The following is a 16,197-nucleotide window of genomic DNA, read 5'->3' on the forward strand; positions in this document are numbered from 1 at the left end:
TATGATAAATGAGTATGCGTGTAATGATTGAGGTGTTGTGCGAATTGTGTATATGAGAGTGATTTGGCATACGTCAGTTGAAATTGAGTATTAATAATGGGAAGACGTGTGAGAGTGTGATTGTTATAAATTAATCATATTTCAACCTAATATTTGTGTTTGGTAATCTTTGTAATTCTATAAATAATTATTCTTATTGTTATTAAATTTCATCACCAAACAAAATTGAAGCTTTAAAGATAGGAAGTAAAGGTACCCAAAATTTTTCTGAGGCACCCTTTATAAATAGGGTACCCTTTATAATATTTGCGAGTGCAGTATAGTATGAATGATGTTCGAAAAAATATTTAGGAGAATATGTCAGAATAAAACAGCTATGTGAGAATCGTCAAAGAGTATGTAACATAGGTATGTAACAATTAATAAGAGTGAGAGAGAGAGAGAGAAGAATTTTTTTAGAAAGTACCAATTAATGTGCGAGTGCAGTTTAGTATGAATGATGTTCGAAAAAATATTTAGGAGAATATGTCAAAATAAAACAGCTATGTGAGAATCGTCAAAGAGTATGTAACATGGGTATGTAACAATTAATAAGAGTGAGAGAGAGAGAGAGAAGAATTTTTTTAGAAAGTACCAATTAATTTTTTCTTTAAAATAGTTTATTGCAAGTTATTCTCGTTATTTAAATATTTTTATTTAACTATACTAACGCGTTAACTGTTAAAAAACGTAGAAGATATTGGTGTCCATTTTTATCCACAATGGTAACAGGTCTTATAGTCTTTTTATTATAATGATTTTGTACACCCTTTTGTATATAAAGCTGCTTTAATTCTCATCCAAGGCAGTTTATTTCCAGGATTACCATTTACCATATTTTCTTGTCAAGATTTTTGAAAATCTTTATACTCCTTTATACATCCTTTGTTCACGAAATTCTTCGGTCTCAGTGAAAACCTTCTTGCTCGTGCGGAATATTAAATTCCAGCATTTCCATTCATCAACGTTATTAAATTACGCCACGTAAATCCATCCACCAGCAGTAATTACCAAAGACATATAACCTGCTTATAGCGCGTAATTAAATGACGTATCGTATCACGATACTAAATCAAAAAATCCTAGTACCGGAGTAATACCGTTGACTGCACTTAACTCGATTAACACGGTTAAATAAAATCCGCCATATGAATGCGACTCTCTTTGTTCTGTACGAAAAAAAAAAATTTTTTTTGCTAAAATGGCCGATTACAGATGGCAGAACAAAGGGTGAAAGAGGAGAAAAGACCATGCAGAGTCATGCCGGTGTCCGCGTTCGAATCGACGTGAAACGTTACCAGAGAGTCTCGTACTTTTTAATCGTTTTAAACGATTTACCGTGGCTCGATTTATAGTAGCTCGGTAATGAACACGTTCCATTCTCCGGCGTACAATACCGTCACTATTTTTAGCGACTTCCATCAAAAGCGGCCGAACCAAGCCTTTTTTTCAGATCAGGCCGGATTTCGTTGCACGGTTTAATCTTTCATCCCTTCTTCCCCATTTCCGTCCCTTCCTTCACCTTCCGTCAGCGTTCCATGTAACTGGGGAATGCTTGCATGCAGCTTCCACATGCTGCTCATCCGCAGCTATCGGCCTTCCTCGTTCCACGGATTTAATTAATTGACGAGAGCTTACACGCGAAGGGAAACAAGAGGCCGACGGGGGGCGTGGATTTTTAATTATCCTCGATTAGGGTTGGGGGGCGTGTTTTCCGCGGTTGCAACCGCGAATCGGAATTATTCGATCAGAGGATATCGTCGATTTAACGATTTGTACTTGGTCCTTAATTGCGTATTTCAAATTTATTATTAATTTATATATTAACACTTTAATGGCCGCACGTTTACGCAGTCAAACGTTGTCAGGAGCCGGTAAAATTTTTTGAAGAATTAATTTTAAACAATTCTATTTAAAATTCACGAAATAATACAGTATGTGCGAAAATATACATAAAACAAAAAACAATAACATTTTAACAAGAAATTTAATATTTTTTCTTTGTGTGATAATTATTAATTATTAATCGGCGGTAGCATCACACACATGTTGTTCCGGCTATCACATATACGTTGTGCGAGCGGCCATTAAAGTGATAATACTGAAACTACTTTCGTTAGATCTTTTGTTATTGTAATTGTTGAAAGTTGGCAGTTGCTTATAATATATATCATATTTAGGTACTCAGACAAGTTGCAGATCAGTTTAGGTTAGGTTAGGTTCTCCAATTGAAAAAGTTTTTTGAAAGATTTTTATTACATTTGAGATATTAATTCGAGACAAAATTATTTATATGAAGAAGTATAAGTTATATAAATAGATTTATTTTATGCGACATAAAATTGTAAATTAATTGTCTTTTATTTATAGGAATATTTATAGTGTCTTTGCTTTTAATTAGGGTTATATTTGCTAGTGTATTTTGAGGAGGAGAAATAAATTCTATTACAGAATTTTAATAAATTACATATATAAATTTAATATAAATTTAATTACAGGATACTTATAATTGTATGTAATATAGCTATTATTTCTTCCCAAGTGAAATTTGAATTTCATTTACAGTTTCATTCAGTGGAAATAAAACAACAATTTAAAAGCAACAGAATAAATTGGAGGAGAAGGGTATCATTTCGATGGAACCGGTTTCATTGCGAAGTTTCTGGCGAACAGTCGTTTATGTACAAAGGAAGTAAGAAATAAGATTCATTTGCTCAACACATATTTCTTCTTTTCATCGTGGTTACTGCTGCTTCTTTTATTTTACTTTTCGTAATTCCAATGCGGAAGAAATTAATGTTCGCTCATTTCCACTGACGCTTAACATTTTTCTTCCTTTGAGTATCGAAATAAAAGCGAGATAAATGAAACAGAAACCATTGTAATTTATAAACAGTCACTATACAAACATTGCTATTACCATCGTTATTATTCCCATACATTTCATGTATATTACAGTATTGTTACTACCATAAGTACTTACTGTCACTTCTGGCTCACTAATTCTACTTCAAATATCTTTATTTTTATCATCTTTATAACAATATTCTAGAATATATTATTATTTTTATTAAATTTATTTTTAACTATAAATTATATTAATTACTACAAATTGTATTAATCTTATTATTTTTCTTCGCAAGTAAATATCCATGACACATCAATTGCATATAAATGATTACCCATAATAATTTAAAATAAACAAAAATTGTATTATAGAGTATGAAGTCCTTCACAAAATAAACGAATAAGTATATTTAATATTTTTTAATATTGTCTGAAATAAAAAATTTTTATTTTATTCATCGCTATCAAAAATACTATACCACAAACACCAAGCATTATTCGTGCTTTTGCCAGCAACAAAAGATATTGCATCTCCTGCCTCTATCCTCAATCCTCTTTCAATTTCCACTCCTGTCATCCCATAACCGCGAATCGTTCGCTGCTTCCCCAGTGTAATAATTCACGATACTCGATAGACGAAACGCTAATTCCCCCATCACAAGGCGACACTGGAAACCGTCGTTTCGATTTGAATTCGAGTTGCATACGGAAATTTTTCGCTGGAAGCCGAGACAAATATCCGCTTACGGAAATTCAGCACAAGCGACCTGCTCGTATAATTCACGATGGCGCCTGGAATTCAAGTTTTTCCGACTGAATAACCACGAAACTCCATGCAACGAATGCCTTTGATTTTCGCTAATTATACAGCCCTTGTTTAAAAGACATTCATCAAAAGCTTGATTTCGGATTTAATTCTCTCTAGAAAAACCTGTGGTCTTCATTTTCGGCGAATATTTTAGTCTCATAAAATTTCTCTCCCGTTTCCACGTTCGTTTGACGTTGCTCCTGCCTGTTCCCGTGGTCCCTGTACTTTTAGAGGAATTTTTAGAGGAAATCTAGATTTTTATAGCAATCAATTTGTTGGTTTTTTCGACTAAGTTATATTTTCAGCGTGGAGCTTCTTTTCTTGTCAAAATTTCGTTTCATTTGATAGATACAAGGGTATTTCCTGGTGCGAGGTGTCGCCATTTTGTTGGTCGACTGCAGCGCTCTGTCTTCCCGCGGCTTTTTACCGCGTTCGTTCAACGCGTAGCCTCGTGTCACCATTTTTCTTGGTTAAGGTTCGTGTTGGTGCAATTAATCATCTGTCTGGAATATCTTTTTTGGTCTATAATGTTTGTGGAAGAAACTGCAGATGGAATTTGGCGGGAATTCAATTGGTGCAGGTTTAATTCAACGTGTTTTGTTCTGATATTATCAAAGAACAGTACCCTGGATTATATTTTCTCATGCGTTCGCGTGAATCGAGAAATTTATTGTTGCGAGGTACTTTGTGCACATGTATAATCTTATTTTGTAGGTTATGTTTTATATATACGGTTTAGATTGATTATTCCAATTTATATTAAATTTATTCGATCTCGATACGAAATTAATTTATTTCGAGTAATTTATTGGCTACGATTTATTTCATAACACGTGCAATGGATTGTTATTAATGCAATAATTTATCCGATTGTATCAATTATCTAGAACTTCAGATTTAATTATCGATCGAACCGAAATAAATATTTTTTTCCGGCCTATAAAGTTAGATATTGAAAAGCTTTCTTTTTATTAAAATTTTGCATTTCGCGTATGATGAATAACACCTAAATGAATTTCGGTGTCCGCTTTAACTAGCTTAAATACCATTCGATGATATTCTTCGGCACGTCAATTGTTTCGTATCGGTGGAATAGCTCGTAAATATTGAACAGTACGTGGATTATTAACAGCTTCGCGTTAATAAATTCCATTTCCATCTGGATTTTAATTAGACAGGCATTTATTAAGCGTTACACCGTTATAAGCGCAGGAATTTATCGAATAAACATCGTCGATTATATGGTCAACGTTTAATACCTTTTACGATTATTACGCAAATACGTTGACTGGAAGTCGTAAAAAAATTCATTTAAAAAAATATCGCGCAGCTGGCGAAAGGAAAAAGGAGAACAATTAAATAGAATGCGTTTCGGATCACAATATTTCCCCATCGCGAGAGATAAAAATCAAATAAAGCGTATCGAATAATGGAACGCACGGATAGAAATTAAATATAATTAAACTAATTTTTAAATACGATTTAATTCGTAATCGAGACAAATATGGGAGATTAAACAATTCGCTGCGAGCGATTGAATAATTCGAGATTCCACCAATATTGAGAAAATATTACCAGCTTATCGAAAATTTAAAGTTTCATGCAATTTTCAGAAAATACGAAATTTATTTTATATTTATTTTTCACTTTATATATTCTACTATTTAGAATATTCAATTTTCGTCATACGTCAAGAGTTTAAATAAAGACCACTTAATCCAATACTCTCCTTATTTATCGACCCTTTCTATCTCTTTTCGCTATTAAAATTTGCGTATATTAAACACTATAATCTATAATTAATAAATAAATAACATAAAATAATCAACTAATCCATAGTTTCCAAATTATCTACAATTAAAATCCATTCTATAACAAATTCTTCCGCGCGTAGTCACGAACTGTAGTTAGTTCCATATATCACCGACCTCAGTCGCGCCACTTTAGCGTCACTCGCTTAACGCAATGATATACCACCGCGCTCGATAATTCTATTTATTTACACCACTAGATATCGCTTTACCAATTCGAAATAATTCCAGGAGAATCATAATCCATGCCTCTGTCAAAAGTCATCATCCATTCCGTAATCGACCCAAAAAAGAACAAGCACGGATATCCCCTTTGGCCGTGTCCATCGACCGGAAAGGAGCATGCCGAGGCAACAGTTTTCATCTTCGAAATTGTAGATAAGACGCGTACAACGAAGCAGCATCCCGAGTCGATAAGTGGTGGATTCAGAAATACAGAATGGGAGGCCATAGAGCGGCGAATGTCATCGGTACACGCTGATAAGGCAGCACCCGACGAGTAATCGAATTTCGTTCGAGACTTTTCAACTCTGGCGCATCGCGTTCGTCGTTTTTCCAACCCTGTCCCTTTGACAACTCTTTTCCCTTTGATTTTCCGGCTGCTTTTGTCGAAAAGCTTTCGCCAGGGGAATTTATTTTTTAGAAACGACGTCGCCCAGTTCGCTGCACCCGGCTTTCAACCGCGACTACTCGCGATGCATCAAAGATACACGTTCACACGCGACGGTTCTGAATGGAATTACGCTTGTTTTTTCCGAGTAATAGAAGAAGATTGTGTAACCAAGGCCGGGTGATCGCTCGTTGAATATGATCAAAGGTTCGCGGCTTTGTTCTGGCGTTTCGGCTTCAAGGATCGCAGAATAGAGACGGTTTCAGGTGTTTTATGAACAGAGGAGAGTGGAGTTCAGATTTTCGGGTTCGGATATGTGGTTTAGTGTCTCGCGAATTGTTCACGTGGAAGTGATAGTGAGCTGCATTTCAGGCTTTTAGATAATTTTACGCGAACAGATAAATTAGTGATTAAAGGTGTAGATAACGTGCAGTAATTGGTCAAAATTCTTATCATTTTTAATGAAACTCGAAGATTTGAGAGTTATGATATATGAAGATGTTAATTAGGTGCATTTTATATCACGATTTCACGAAAATGAATTAATAAATAATTAAAACCGATAAATAATAAAAAGTAATAAATAATAAGAAATATAAATAATAAAAGTAACTAGTGACAACCTTATTTACTATTTCTAGTGACATTCTGGTAAGAGTAGAAATAAATTAATACCAATCGTTTAAATCTGAACGTCTCTAAAATATAGACAATCTTCTCAAATTTATAAATTAACTTTCCTTTGATTTTTCAAATTATTAAAAAATTTTTCAATCGATTCTAGAGTTATTTACAAGTAATAAATAATAAAAAGTAATAAATAATGAAACGTATAAATACTAAAAATAATTAATGACAACCTTATTTACTATTCCTAGTGACATTCTAGTAAGAGTGAAAATAAATCAATAACAATCGTTTAAATTTGCATGTCTGTAAAATATAGACAACCTTCTCAAATTTATAAATTAATTTTCGTTCCATTTTTCAAATTATTAAAGAATTTTTCAACCGATTCTAGACTTGCTTAGAAGTAATAAATAATAAAAAGTAATAAATAATAAAACGTATAAATACTAAAAATAACTAGTGACAACCGTATTTACTATTTCTAGTGATATTCTAGTAAGAGTAAAAATAAATTAATAACAATCGTTTAAATTTGCATGTATGTAAAATGTAAACAATCTTCTCAAATTAGTTATAAATTAATTTTCCTTTCATTTTTCAAATTATTAAAAAATTTTTTACACGATTCTAGTTATTTAAAAGCTTCGTTATTTGTTTCACATTCGACTTTGAACTCTATAGCGTTTGCGTGGATTAAAGATTATGCGAACGCGTGCTTTAAGCTTGAGAAACCATTAAATAGGTCTTCGAAGTATTCCGTCAGTTCGAACGAATCAAACTTGACGGTTCTTTATTTTACGATAAAGACTCGGAACTCGTTAGACTTTGACAAGCATTAGAACTTCCGGGGGGGGGGGGGGGGGATGGAACTGATTGAACTTCTGCTGAATGCTCCAGCGTTTTAACGACGTTCTAAAGTTTATCAAAATCCGCTATGTTTGCGAGCAATTCTAATGTTTAACTCTCAAACACCCTCGCTAGTTTCTCGTTAAACTGCTCTTTGTAAACTTTCCTTTCGAAATTTCTCGATTCTCCCCTGTTAACTTCATCGTCAGCCATTTAATTTCTCGTTCAACCCTGATTCCCTAACGTTGTGCACTTTCCAATGGATTTCTCGTTACACATGCAGAAATTTATCCACGAATAATTCAATTCTTCCCCATTAACTACGTAGTTCCTATTTCCTTCATATTATTTATCCACTTCCTCTTCCTTTCATTATACATATTCATTGCTATTCCTTCCTTCATAGATACGTAGCGACCATCGTTCTCACTCTTACTGATGAGTTCACCAGCAGTCCCAGGACGAAATGCATCCCTTCCTTTTCTTTCATCCCTTCTAGCACCACTGCCACACGAGGATACCTGCGGCCAGTCGACATTCAACAACATGGGGGAGGACCCCCAGCAGATAGTCCTGCATAATTTAAAAATTTGCTAGGTTTATCTAAAAAATGTACAATATGATCCATAAACAAGCCGAGATTAGGTTAGGGATATGCTTATATCACGAAGACATAAATGACGTTATCGATGAAAGTATAATACCTGTCTCGAGGATACGCTCTCGAGTAAACAGAATTAATAGGATACTCAATTTTGTATCGTGACTAACTCGACAACGCTGTACAGGTGTAAAGACAGGTTATAGGTTAGGTGAAATAGCGATGTAAACCGTGGGGAATGTCGAACTGAACTTTATTCCAGGGGTGGCGGGATTTACACATGAGGCTTGGGGGTGTCATGTGAAAGAATGTGGATGGGGATATCCGGTCTTATCGGCCCGTGACACTTAGTACCCCTGCTGAAGTTTCTACATTCCTTAGTAGAGGGTCACTCGCTGTAACGATCGAGACACCTCGGCTATTCAATAGTGCCTCTTACAAAAGTATCGGGTTCCATGAGATGAACGAGGGTGTCATTGGACCCATTGTGGGCTCCACACTATGTGGAATGGCTGCTACCAACTGTACGTGGTAAGTGGAGTTGTCCCAGTCCTGGCAAACAACGTTGTCCTAGCAAACAGGGTCGTCCTGGCACTGCATATGACAGGATGAGCGTCACTGACTCCCCACAATGGAGGAATCCCCTCGTTTTTGGAATGGTGGGATCTCTGGTGACCACTGATATAATCTTCCATCTTGTATTCTTACACTGTCCATTTCTTTTTCTTTGCATTTGCTAGTAATAAGTGGATTTGCTCAATAAGTCGTACTATATTACCTATTTTTAGTTAAAGATGTCGAGTTAATTTAAAAGATAAGGAATTTAAGTGTCACCAAGATTCAGATTTTTAGAGGGAATTTAGAAATTTTAGTGCTTCAGAGGATTCCATCACAGAAATATCGCTTCTCTTGCGAAACTATAGAAGGCAGCTACCCTGAAGTGGTCGCAAAATGAGGCAACTTCGTCCCAGAGGGATTCATAAAGGTTACCATCTTAGTGAACAACCATTCTGTATTAGATTTTGGCCACTCCTACGGGATTTTGCATCGCTACACTGGGGTCTTTAAACGCTGGATGATTATACCGTTTGATCAGGTTGCTCATCCTGTTACTGGAATAGTAGTTCGTCAGCCATTTTATTTTTCACGAGCCATAATTGTTCATCCGCCATTTTATTTTTCATGAGGAATAATCGTTCATCTGCCATTTTATCTGTTACGAGGAATAGTCGTTTATCCGCCATTTTATTTTTCACGAGGAATCGTTGTTCATCCGCCATTTTATTTTTCACGAGGAACCATTTTCTACTCCGATGTTCGGAGGCAGTCCAAGTGAATGAATTCAGTGAATGCGAGGTAATTCAGGTTGTTATTACGTTTATTAGTGATTTACAATATTTTATAATACTAAATTGTTATTATTAATTCTTTATTATTTATTATCATTCCATGGAAATTTCTATTACCATATTCATCAGCAGCCCCTAACGGAATTAAAAGTTCCTTTGTTAAATCTCCAGAAATATAATCACGTATTTTATAACAACGAATATGGAACTCAAAAAGAATAAAACGAACCTCTTACTTAAAAATATTTCGTAGAAATATCCATCCGAACGATAAAAAGGAGAAAATCATTACGCTTCTCAATTCGCGATTCGCGTAATCCTATAATTCGTCATAAAAGTCCACTTTGTGAAAAATTCGCAATGCCAGGCTTTTTAAATGGCAAGCTTCTGTGTTAAAAAGTCGGGTTATCCGAGAAACTTGCTCTCTAGAACGGGACGTCGTGAATTTCGACCAACACGAGAGAGATTGTTGGAGTACTGAAAATTCTGGACTAACTGCGCGATTAATGAGGTTCTGGTCCCAGGGAGTTGCACAAGTTGTCAGAAACAAAGGTGAAATTAACGCGAGTTTAATTAAGTAATGAAATATGAGAAAGATTTTTTACGAAAATTAATTGCTACGGTAATGAATGGTGCGAAGTTCCTCATTTAAAAGGGGCGAAGACAAATAGAAGACACGATGCTTCACAATAAGCTAGATGACGAAGAATTTTTACAATTTTTACAGCTTAAGCGTAACTTGCTCGAATTATCCGCGGCATTGATTTTCATTCCAGCCTCGGAACCCAATAAAAATATTTACGGAATAATACATTCGCGATAAGACATGAATTATTCCAGACCTAAATTTACTCTGTTTAATTAGAATTATATTGCAATAAAAAATAATTTCCCCTTCAGCGAATACAAATATTCGAAAATATTCATTTTTATAAATATTTCATACAAAATAAAAATCGAATAATTATCCTCCAGTTTTATCTTATTTTATCGTGCAGTTTTGCATACAGTATAATTTCATAATAGCTACATATGTAGACACTCGTACAAATTTTTGCTAAAGCCTCCATTACAGTTTTCCAAGATAATTTATTCAACACCGAAACTACCAAAATATCTGACATTTTATTTTTGCAGTGTCTGAGAACATGTAGCTGCATTTTACGAAATTAATATTGATCTTTAGTAATATAATCATACATACCGTTACTTATATATATTAACCAATCTAAATTCACTTCATCGGAATTGTTCTTAATTATTTCTGTTTTATTTTATCGTATTTAATTCCACGCAAAATTAGAGTACCACCGTTTCAATATTAAAGACCATAATATATATGAGCAAGGCAACAACTATATTTTTATGGCATCGATATGAAAAGCCGCAATGTTTGGCGGTTTCAGGCCCTTAATTATGCCATGGCTAACGCAACTTCTGCTTTAGTGTCGACTGCAGCGGGAAGATGGCGTTGCGGGCGAGATGAGGGCGCTGCGGGCGAGAACACTTGTTCTTGATCGGCTCGTTTAGTCACCGGCGATAGCAACTTTCCCGACGGCTACTTACGCTCTAACTAAGAACTAATAAACTGCAAGACGGTTCCCTCGTTGCAACTTCGTCGAAGTTTCGTCACCGCGACGTTAAACTGCGTTCCTTAACGCGATCCGCGGCAACCAGCCGTGATCTATGGCACTTGATCGTCTGGTTCGCTCCTCGCACACCGCTTGGGTTACTGCTTTGAGGTTAGGAGGTGCGCTTGCGCATTGTTTTTGGTCATTGAGTGAGAGTTAAGAGGAAGATTGGAAGTTTCTGATGCTATTGACTCCTGGAGTGTTATAATTGGGAGAGGCTAGAGAATAATTCTTATTGGAGTGGAAACTGAAAGAGAATATATTTTGGATTCTACGAGAACTTATCTTTCTTGAGTTTTAGGAATTTTTAGCCTCTTAAAATTTAAAACTTAGTACTTGGTAACTTTCAATTTTGAAAAAAATTATTTGTAGCTTCGGTTTTGAAATATTTTTAATTATTTTGTATTAAAGTATATGTATATGGTTCTAAGTTGTGTCACTATAAAATTTTATAATTCTGTTTTACGTTCTTCGAATATCTCTTTTTTCTAAAAAAAAATAATTATAAAATAGAAAGCAATGAAAATTGCATATCTAGCTTTTCGATATGCTATTAAAAATTCTCTATTTCGATATCCCGATTAATAGACGAATTTGATCGAATTTTCCATGAAAATTGCCACGATATTTTTGAAAAATGTTTAAAAAAAATATTCGCTCTCTCTTTACTAAAATGCAACGGAAAAATTGGTGAACTTCTCGTTAAAAATTTCATCGATAGATGTATTCAAAAATTATAATCTTTACAGGCAATTAACTATACACCAGTTTAATTTTTTTGTAATTAAAACAAAAGTTCGAATATTTTTAAGGATCTAAAATTTTTGGAGAATGATGAAGGAAAAAGGAGTCGATTTAATCTTTACTCAGCTTTTTACATTTTTCGTCGTAAAAATCCGAGATTTTTTTGATGGATGATAAATTTCGCGTTATTTTTTATTTGCACTTTGAACGTAACATAAATGACGAGGCTTCAGAGTACGTGCATAGTTATTATTCATACCTATACGACAGCACGTGCAACGGATTAAATGTTACCAAATCTTTTTGCCCGAGAAAATGAAATCACGTATCTAACCTTCTAGCGAATATTTGCACATTTTAGCTGACGAGGAACAAAAGAACAAAGAGAGAAATTCCAAGTAGCCTACTTACAACTGGGACTACAATTAACCTACATAAAAATAGAGTTACAAAAGACTGTCTGCTTTAAAAGGCCGAGGATTGTGAAAAATGTGTAATTCAGAAGAATTCTGTGAGATTATATATTATCTGTTTCGTACTGAATTAATATCTTACGATTTCAATGATATTCTTCGGATAATTTTTAAGGGGAAAAGGAGTTCATCTTCATTTACTGAAACTGATAAATATAATAATGATTTTATCAATACTTTTAATATATACTTGTACTTTTATTCATTTTAATAATATAATAATTATAAAGTGTATAAATAATAAATAAATAAAGAAATAATTTATAAAATATTCACTGAAGAAAAAATTTAGTAGTATAAGTAGTATTCTCAATTTTATATATTTAGAAAAATTATTTTGTGTTAGAGAGATTAGTTAATGAAGCTAATTTTTATTTATTAGTTATCACGATAAGAAAACGATATTATATTGTATAAAATTATATATTACTGGAATATTAATTAGTAAAGTATGTTTAACAATAATCTTAGACTTAATACAATTAGGGGAATCCAAGTTTTAATTTTTATTAGAACGTAAACTTTTATTATTCTATTCCTATTATATAATTATAATTTAATTCTTGCTATAACTATACTCTACATAATATATCGTTAATTTTAAATCCAATGTGAATAATTAAAAAGTTATAAAATATATAAATTTTATATATTTAGAAAAATTATTTTGTATTATAGAGATTAGCTAATGAAGTTAATTTTTATTTATTAGTTATTATTTATTACTATTTATTAGTTATCACGATAAGGAAGCAATATTATATTGTATAAAATTATATATTATTGCAATATTAATTAGTAAAGTATGTTTAACAATAATCTTAGACTTAATACAATTAGGGGAATCCAAGTTTTAATTTTTATTAGAACGTAAACTTCTATTATTCAATTCCTATTATATAATTATAATTTAATTCTTATCATAACTATACTCTACATAATATTTTATTAATTTTAAATCCAATACGAGTAAGTAAAAGGTCCCCCATTTTAATACATTAAAATTAACAAAAATAAGAGAAAAGTTCCAAAATCCAAACTATACATAGTCACGCAATAACCAGGAAAGTTTGCTATGTTTTGCAGTCCATGAAGTGTCCTCGGGAAATTTTCTCAAAACCGCCGGGGACCAAGTCAACAGGTGAGGTTGGCAAGAAAAACGGACCAGTTTCCAGTTTTATCAAATTCTCGTACAAACGTGCCCAAACGTAACGATATTTCAACAGCAGAGCCACAATTCACCTAACTCCTCGGGTACGCGAAACCGTGGCAGGATTTAACTTTGGCCCTGACACTCGCCAAACTCCGGCTGGTCGCTTAACGAGCTCGTAGTAATCTGTTAAAATTACACGTTCTGATCGGCTCATACAAGTCGCTCTAATAACTCCGGTTCAGGTGAACCGGATTCGATTCCCCGGTTCGACCCTTTTTAACCACCCTTTAGTTCCACCGATAGCCGAAATTCATTCATGGCGTTTCCATCGCTAGGGCGTAATATCGTCCGATTCAACGACGTTCAACAAATTGCGTCATTCAACGCCGGGTTATAGCCAGAACGAAACACAGCCACCGTAATTACTTTCTAGTCGATGGGACCAATATTCGCGCGAGGGCTCGTTAAAATGCTCGCTAAAATGATCGACCGGTTTAAAAGAGTGATCTACGCGAGGTCGATTACGTTTTCGTCGCAAGATTCTGCCTGGATCGTTGGTCATTCGGATGGAAACGATTTTCAGCCGATTTTCAGACTTGCAGTCGATTTTGAACCGATTTTAAACAGATTCTCAGTCGTCTTTGAACTAATTTTGAACCGATTTTTGGTCCTATTTGAGACGATTTTGGACCGGTTTTAAGGCGATTTCTAATTGAATCAGTTTAATCTTGAGTCAATTTTAAGAAAGCCCTAAGAGATTATAAGTTAATTTTAAACCGATTTTGAAATATATTTGAAGCAATTTTGAATGAATTTTATGGTAATTTCGAATTAATTTGATTTAATTTTAAGTCAATTTTAAGAGTATTTGAAAAGATTTTGAGCAAACTTGAAGTGATTTTAAGTAAATTTTGAATTAAATTTTGGCATAAATAGAGTTGTGCTGTGTTTAAATTTTTTTACGATGGATTGCGAATTTTTGGAATTTCTCGAATTTTTAGTCGAGTGTGTTACTAATTTTCCAAAAATCGAGAGAATTGTTCGGTTATTTTATTGTTTCAATTTTATTATTTTGTTTCACATTGCCTTTATTTTAACCAGTGATCAGTTTCTACTCTCTTGTGTCTGATTAATCGCTTACCCGTTCTACTCGTTGTCAAACGTCGCAGCACACGTTTTGTCTGACCATGCACTGTCCAATTCTACTTGACTAATGAAGCACGATTCTATCCTATACGCATGACAAGTATCCTATTCTACATATCTAATCGTTCGTTATCGCATTCCGCATATGTAGATTACCTAATCCAGATCATAGATAATTCGATCAATATGGCGTTTCGTATAATATAATAGAATATTCTATTCCGGTTAATCTTAGATTTGGAAACGAAATTACATTGTATTTTATAAATTTTATTTTTAATTACTAAAATGGTAGACTAATATGGTTCAGGTTATTTATAATTAAAATACATTTTTCAGAGTTGTTGTATAGCATATCGGGTGATCGTTAATTAATAATGCTGGAATTTTATTATGAACTATTTTCAGAAGTTTACTCTGTACAGAATTTCGTGGTACCACGTCATGATTATCCTTGCCTGTGAAATTTGAGATAATCCATTAAGGGTTTCATCTTGACGTTAGTTCATTGTCAAGTGACGAGTCAGAGGCTTCCACTCGTTTCATGGTAATAGATCAGAGGTGCATACTCGTTCCAAGATCTAATTTTTAAATAAAATTGCAGGGATATTCTAATATGAGGTATAATAAAGTATGAAGATTTTTTAATTTCAAGGAATTTGCATTTTCCCTATGTGACCGTTGCAATTTTAATTAAGAGGTAGTTCTTGGTTCTTCTATTCTCTGAGAAATTAGAAAATGGACTCCTTAAACTGGAATATTTTTAAGTATACTTAAATTATGTCAAAATATTTCACTTACGCGTTGATTTATGTTCTGTCATTTTTAAAAATTGTTATTGACATGTCAAAATGTATATACAAAATTTGTATTCATGGAAGCAGTATAATACTACAGTATTATTAGGGTCTGAAGTACATTTAGTTCATGACTAAGTATCACAGACTTAAAATATTATGTATTGCATTATATATGTAAATATTTATATATTACCTTATTATCTTAAATAAATATATTTTTAAATAAATACAATCAATATAATTAATAATAACATAAACATTCTTCATTAAGTAAATATATATTTTAAATAAACATAATTTATATATACCTACTATGTATCAATATTATAATAATATAGATTTAACATATTTATATTAGGAATTGATAATCATTCCCAATAATTTCAACTAAATATATTAAATCTACATTACATAATATATATATCATACAAATAAACAATTTCAGTAAACAAATTAATCCTTGCTTGATAATAAAATATCAAATAACATACAAACACACGAACATCGATTACAATATTATGTATTGCACTATATACATAAATATTCATATATTACCTTATTACATAAGTAAATATATTTTTAAAAAAATGCAATCAACATATATATTGTATATTAATATTAAAATGAATATAATTAATAATAACATAGTCATTCTTCAGTAAATAAATATATATATTTTAAACAAACATAATTTATATATACATACTAT

The sequence above is a fragment of the Eufriesea mexicana genome, unplaced genomic scaffold (genome assembly GCF_001483705.2).
Source record: "Eufriesea mexicana isolate 0111107269 unplaced genomic scaffold, ASM148370v2 scaffold481, whole genome shotgun sequence".
In the NCBI taxonomy this organism is placed as follows: Eukaryota; Metazoa; Arthropoda; class Insecta; order Hymenoptera; family Apidae; genus Eufriesea; species Eufriesea mexicana.